At 38.7% G+C, this 6,902-nt stretch overlaps 1 pseudogene; it reads right to left on the bottom strand.

Annotated features, from left to right (window-relative positions):
* Positions 1-1,433: 1,433 nt before the first annotated feature.
* On the bottom strand, positions 1,434-3,773 carry LOC102841624 (annotated as a pseudogene).
* Positions 3,774-6,902: the final 3,129 nt, after the last annotated feature.

Genomic DNA, 6,902 nt, shown 5'->3' with positions numbered 1-6,902 from the left:
GTTGTTTGTGTTCTTGTTTGATTCAAAGATTTATTCATTCATTCATCTATTTTTTGTTCTATTACCTGGTAACTTTTAAGCACAGTGTTATTCAGTTTTCATGTATTTGATTTTGTTTCCTTGATCTTCTTATTGTTGATTTCTACTTTTGAAGCACTGTGATCTCAAAAGATGGTGTGTGGTATTTTGATGTTTTAAAATTTATTGAGACTTGCTTTGTGGTTGAACATATGGTCTATTCTGAAGAATGTTCAATGTACATTGGATAAGAATTTGTAGTGTGCTGTTGGTGGGTTGAGTGCTTTGTACAAATCTATGAGGTCAAGTTGGTTGATTTTGTTGTTTAGTTCCTCTCTGTCTTTGGTGACTTTCTTTATAGTTGTTCTGTTCTTTTTTGAAAGTGGTGTATTAAAATATCCCATTGTTATTTCTTCAGTTCTATTTGAGCTTAATTTGTGCCTTTGGGCTCTTTCATTGGGTATATAGCCATTTATTATGGTTATGTCCTCTTGTTAAATTGATCCTTTTAATCATGAGATAATGTTCTTTGTCTCTTATTCTGGATTTTGTCCTTAAATTCTGTTTTATTATAGATTAACTGATGACTCTTATTTTTGATTGCCATGAGCTTGATATTTTAAATCTGTGTTTGTCTTTGTTTGTAAGGTGTCCCTTGTAGATACCATATTGAAGGATCTTGTTTTCTTATCCATTCTGCTACTCTCTGTCTCTTGACTGGTGCATTTAGTCCATCGAAGTTCAGTGTAATTGTTGATAAGTATGAATTGGTTGCAGTCATTTTGCTATGCATTTTTTGTGGTGTTGCTGGTTTCTTTGTTCCACATGCTTTCTTGTGCTATGTTCATTCTTTTGGTCTTTTTCTTGTCAATTTCTCCATAGTTTTAACGTTTACAAAAATCTTCATGGATTTCCCTTTTTGTGATTTGAGGTTATCCTTTACTTCGTTAATTTCTTCTCTTTTTTAAAACAGTCTGTTTTATCTTGAAATCTGTCTGACCGCCTTGCCTCGATCTCTGTAACTGTACTTTTCCCTTCCTTCACTTTGTAGTTGTCCTGATCATAGATTGACATCTTTGATTCCTTATATTCAGTCCTGTTGTTTTGTTTTACTCTGGGCACTGCCATATTTTTAAGTGTTGTTGATTTGGTCCTGACACACAACAACCCTGAATAGGGATTCCAAGGAATGGCTGATGTGTTTATACCACTGACCTTGTGGTTCAAGCTGACTTGTAGTCCAGAACTTATTCTACAGCTCCATACCAGGACACTACCATACCTGAACTGAATTCCAGGTGGTGGTGCTGTGTATGTCAATCTATGGTTGTCTGCTTTTGTTGGTTCTCAGTCCAAATAACTTTAGTATTTATTTATTTTTTTTTGTAAAGTTGTCTTAGGTTTTACAAAGCCTTTTAACTTCTGTTTATCTGGAAATATTTAAATTTCATCATCATATTTGAGGGACAGCTTTGCTGGGTGTGTAATTCTTGGTTGGTAGTTCTTTTCTTTCAGAATTTTGTATATGTCTCTCCACTGCCTTATTGCATGGTTTCTGCTGAGAAATCAGAATTTAATGATATTGTCTTTCTTTTATAGATAACATTTCATTTTTCCCAAGCTGCTATCAGGATTTTTTCTTTGGCTTTGGTTTTGGAGAGTTTGATTATGATATGTCTTTGATGATTTTCTTTTGGGATCTATCCATCCTGGGGTTCTTTCAGCTTCTTGAATACTTATCTTCTTATCTTTCATGATATTAAGGAATTTGTCTTCCAGCAGCTCTTTGACTATCTTTTATGTGGTTTTCTTAGTCTTGCCCTGTTCTGGAATTCTAACCACCCGTAGGCTATTCCTCTTTATGTTTCATTCTTTTTTACTTCTAGTTTACTAGTATTGAGAGATTTATCTTCAAGCTCAGTAATCTTCAAGCTTCCATTGATTCAAATCTACTCCTTTGCCCTTTCAGTGTGTCGTCCATTTCTGGCCTCACACTGTTAATCTTCTGGATTTCTTTTAGCAGGTTTTATATTATCTCCAATCCTTTATTTTGTTTGACTGCTCCTGTATCGCTTTTCTGAATTCTTCCTTGTTTTTCTCAACATTTCTGTCAATAGTTTGGAAGTACCTAAATGTCATTCTCCTGAACTCTTTTTCAGGCAGTGCCAGTACCTCTTATTCCTCAAAAACATTTTCTAGTTCTGCTTCTTGGTTGTCTATTTGAGCTACACTGTATTGTTTTTTTATGTGTGTTTGAACAGATTTTCTGTTGCTTTCATGGCAATGTAGGGTTGTTGTATTTGTATTAAGTTGATGAATGCTTGTTGGTGTATGTATTCTTAGGCACTCATCAACTGCCTTTTGGTGGGTGTGTTCAAGAGATGAGCCAGTTAGTGCACCATTGTCTGTTTGCTGTTTGTGTAGTTCTGCTCAGGGTGAATTTAGCTGATATTGGTTGTTGTCATTTATCCAGTGTATAACAGCTAGTATTGACTGGGTTCTTTTGCTTAGTCTTTTACAGTAGTGGTCCTATGCAATATTTTTCCTTTTGTGACTGACTAATTTTACTCAGAATTATGTTCTCAAGGTTCATCCATGTTATGCAGTGGCTTGCAGCTTCCTTGTTATTCTTCAAGGTAGCATACTATTCCATTGTGTGTATGTACTATTTTGGCAGAAGTTTTGATATTAGTCATCTGTTGGACTTCATCTTTTAGACTCATTTCACGTTGATTTCGAGGTACTCCTCTTCTCCTTTGCTAAATGTATTTATTTATTTTCTAGCTGTCTTCTTCGTATACATTTTTGTCAGAATTTCCTCTTTGGAAAGAATACAAAACACTTTTAGCACAGAATCAATTCCATGACAAGCAAGAATTCTGCCTGTTTTGTCAATGGCAAAGTTCACAACTCTGTCCCTTCCTTCCTGCAGTAGTGAACCAGCTATTCTGCAGGAAAGGATGTGATCCTCAGGAGTTTTGTCCAGTTCCAGGGTACCATTCTCTGCTTCATGTGTGTGTCCTGTATACTTGAGGAAAAGCCTTTGTTTTTCTTGGATACTGGTTCTTACAGGTCATCAATCTCTTGCAGATAGGTGTTGTCCCAAGCGTTCAGTTCACTGTCTGAGGCCCCTGTGATGATTCGTTTTTCTTCTGACGCCAGAACCAAACCCCACACCTCCATTCAGTGGTCAACCATTGTTTTGAAGCAATGCTGGGTTTCGAGGTCCCACCATTTGACCATGGTATCTTTCCCACTGGTAACCAGCAGATTCTTTTCTCATAGAAACAGGACTTTGGCAATGGTGTCCTTGTGCCCTTTCAGATGGTAGAGGCCACTCTCATTTATCACATCCCACACAATAATGTCTGTGTCGTTGGACCCAGAAGCCAGCCTGCCTCCTAGCTGATCATACTTCAAGGTAGTGACAATTTCTTTGTGTCCACTGAAGGTCACCTTTTCTTCCCCACTCAGGATACTGAAGATTTGGATGAACCAATTCTCATAACCAACAGCTAAGTGCAGTCCATCTGGGCTGGGACATAAGTAAATAACTTCTGGTTAAGCCCCTGGAGGATGAAGATCTTTCCTCCTTTCTTTAAGTCCCAGATGAAAACATGTTCACAGGCTGGTACTGCCACATAGCGTCCTTTCTTACCATGAAGTGTTACAAAGACAATATTACCTTTTTGACTGCCAATCAGACCAAAGTCTGCACTGGCAACATAGCATAAGTATTGCTTGGTAAGCCTCATGTTATGATACCTGATGCCACAGGTGAAGAAATCGCCTTTTGAAGATAGCTCACGGCCTGATCTTCCTCCAAGATGACACTATCCACACATCCTCAGGTTTCACAGGGCTCTAGGGCCAAGGTCAGCATTGCTTTTGATGAGCCCCAGAGGTTTTGGTATGTTGTGTTTTTGTTCTTATTTGTTTCTAGGAATTTTTTAGTTTTACTTTTTATTTGTTCTACTATGTAGAAGCTTTTAAGCAGGGTGTTAATTAGTTTTCATATGTATGATATTATTTCCTTGATTTTCCTATTGTTGATTTCTAATTTTATAGCATTGTGATGAAAGATGATTTATAGTATTTAGATGTATTCAAATTTATTGAGACTTGTTCTTTGACATAATACATCGTCTATTCTGGAGCATGTTTCATGTGCACTGCAAAAGAATGTGTATTGCATTGTTTTTGGATTGAATGCTCTGTACAAATCTATGAGGTCAAGTTGGATTATTATGTTGTTCCTTTGTGTCTTTTGTGTGTTCCTTTGTGTCGTTGTTGAGTTTCTTTCTACTTGTTCTGTCCTTTTTTTGAAAATGGTGTATTAAAATCTCCCATTATTATTGTAAAATAGTCTATTTCTTTCTTCAGATCTATCAGGGTTTGCTTTATGTGTTTTGGGACACTTTCGCTGGGAGCATAGATTTTATTATGGTTATATTCTCTTGTTCTATTGTCCCTTTAACCATGAAATAATGTCTTTTTTTGTCTCTTATGCTTTGAATCCATTGACATTCAGTGTAATTATCAACAGGTATGAATTAATTGCTATCATTGTCATGTTTGTTTTTTTGTGGTGCTGCTGGTTTCTTTTTCTGTATATTTTCTTTGTCTGAGTTCATTTTTTGGTGTGTGCTTTTTCTTGTCAAATTCTGCATAGTTTTAATGTTTCCATAATCTTCTTGGTCTTTCCTTTTCTTGATTTGATGTGGATTAATAGTGTCTTTTTAAAAAATAATTTTGAATTTTGTTCCACATTTTCTTCCATTGTATCCAGATTTCTCTAATGTGATATCTTTCAAATGTTTTTTAGTTGTAGCCAAAAACAAGTTCTGGTCTCAGAGTCATGGAAACTGATGTCCACATGTTCCATTAGTCCATTGGACTAATTGATTCTAAGCATCTTTAATTCTTACTCTTTCTTCCACACACAGAGAGACAAATAGCTGCATCTTAGATGACCTTTCATGAACTTTCAAGGTCACAGAGGGTATGTAGAAAATTGTTTTTGCGGGCTATGTAATACCAATTGACCATGGTGTCCACTGAGACTATGGTCTCTAGCCCCCAGGCCCATCAACTCATTGTCTTAAGATGTATTAGGTTTTTAAAAAAATATTTTTGTGAATTATGTGGGTTTACATGGGAGAACATCAGTTTTACATTCATCTTATTGTATTTTGTTTCATTGCAATGATTACAATCCCCTCCATGCATCATCAAACAACCAAAGGGTACATCCCACAGGCCTGCCCCGTGGCCATCAGCACACAGTCCCTCTCCCTCCTTGAGTTCAGTGTCCCTAGCCACTCCATCTGTCCACGTCATCATCTCTGCCTCCATTTCTGGAATCACTGCTTCTCTGAGTAAGGTCCTGTACTCTGCTCTTCTTGATTGATGGTCCCAGGGACCTCTGCTCCTGAACTGCAAAATCAGTCACTCCCCTCCTTTTGTTACAAAACATCTAACTTTACATTTCTGACCCTCACAGTCAGTCTGATAGCAATTATTCACTATTGTACTGCACAAGTCTTAGCCCCATCTCCTTTCATTAGCCGTGTCCCAAAAGGTTGGAAATCATTCAGTGGAGATTCTACCTTTCCCCTCCTCGTCTGGAACTAGGCTCCCTCTTGAAAGCTTGTAAGCCAGTCACTTCTTGCCTCTGTAATGCCCTCCCCCCACCATTTTGGGTGGCCAATGTCTACATTGCCCATCCCTGTCAGCCCTGTGTGGGTGGGAGTGATCCTTGCTGTAAAGATTTGTTCCCTTTTTTGAGCTACTACATCCATAAGTATAGGTAAACTTTATCAAATTGTAGCGGGTTACTCTTTTTTTCCCTTTTCTTTCCTCTTCTAGTCGAGTTCAGATCATTCAGCCATTGAAGCCAGGTCCAATGGGTACTATCTGCAAGTATGGGTGTTCTTGTGCATCTCCCCTGACTTCATATCAGCTGGACGCTTTACTCTCTGTGTAGTCTTCTGTGGGCATGTCACTGTCTCTGGGTCCAGGAGTCCCCTGATCTTGCTATTCTGCTGGCCAACCAGGTCTCCACCTAGGTTCACAGGATTCTATTGAATTTGGTAGGACTTAGCTCCCAACTTCATTGCTGTTTTTCCCCCTCTTCCCCTTATCAGTGACCAACGTGGTCATCAGCCAGATCGCATGCCTGCTCGTGTATTTCCCTTGAGTCTTAGTCTTGGAAGGGGGTGTGCCCTGAGGGGACCTGACCACTAGCCTTGATGGATCCCAGGTGAACAGCTTGTTTGATCTTGTAGTAGTCAATTAGACTGCCATTGTTTTTTATTTTTCCTGCCTGTCTTTCTTTCATGAAGTATCTTCTGTTCTTCTAGCCACTCCAGGCTGGTCTACTTGTCCTTTCCAGTAGAAATTTCCCACCTCAGATGATTCTGGATGGAGTTCAGGATTCCACCATGGTCTTATGTAATGTAAAGGCTCCACAGGAAGCCTCTTTCAATGGGCAACTTCTAGCCCCCTTTAAGGTATTCCAATCAGTTATAGGCTGAAGAAGGACTTACAAGCTTTCTATTTTCATGTTTCTGGCTATTCTTTCTCTCCCCCTCAAGTGTCTATTTTACAATGGTAGGCAAGGGAAACCAAGATTCAAAAGACAGCCAAGCATCTTAACATTATTCCCTTCTTTTACCCATTCAAAACATGCCACAATCCCTGTATCCCGGAGCCTTGTTCCAAGATTGTGCATATCATTTACCTCTGACCCACTTAGCCCATGTAAACCTGCCAAAATGTTCTCCCATGTGCCTTGTTCTTCCATTCCCCTCCCCCTTCTTGTGTATTTTCCCGCTCCTGCCCCCCAAGCACCCAAGCTATCCTGTGTCTATTCCCTACCCTCT

This window comes from Chrysochloris asiatica, unplaced genomic scaffold (genome assembly GCF_000296735.1).
Source record: "Chrysochloris asiatica unplaced genomic scaffold, ChrAsi1.0 scaffold00126, whole genome shotgun sequence".
NCBI lineage: Eukaryota > Metazoa > Chordata > Mammalia > Afrosoricida > Chrysochloridae > Chrysochloris > Chrysochloris asiatica.
Note: the sequence above shows the minus strand (reverse complement) of the source record. Positions and strands in the feature narration are given on the sequence as shown.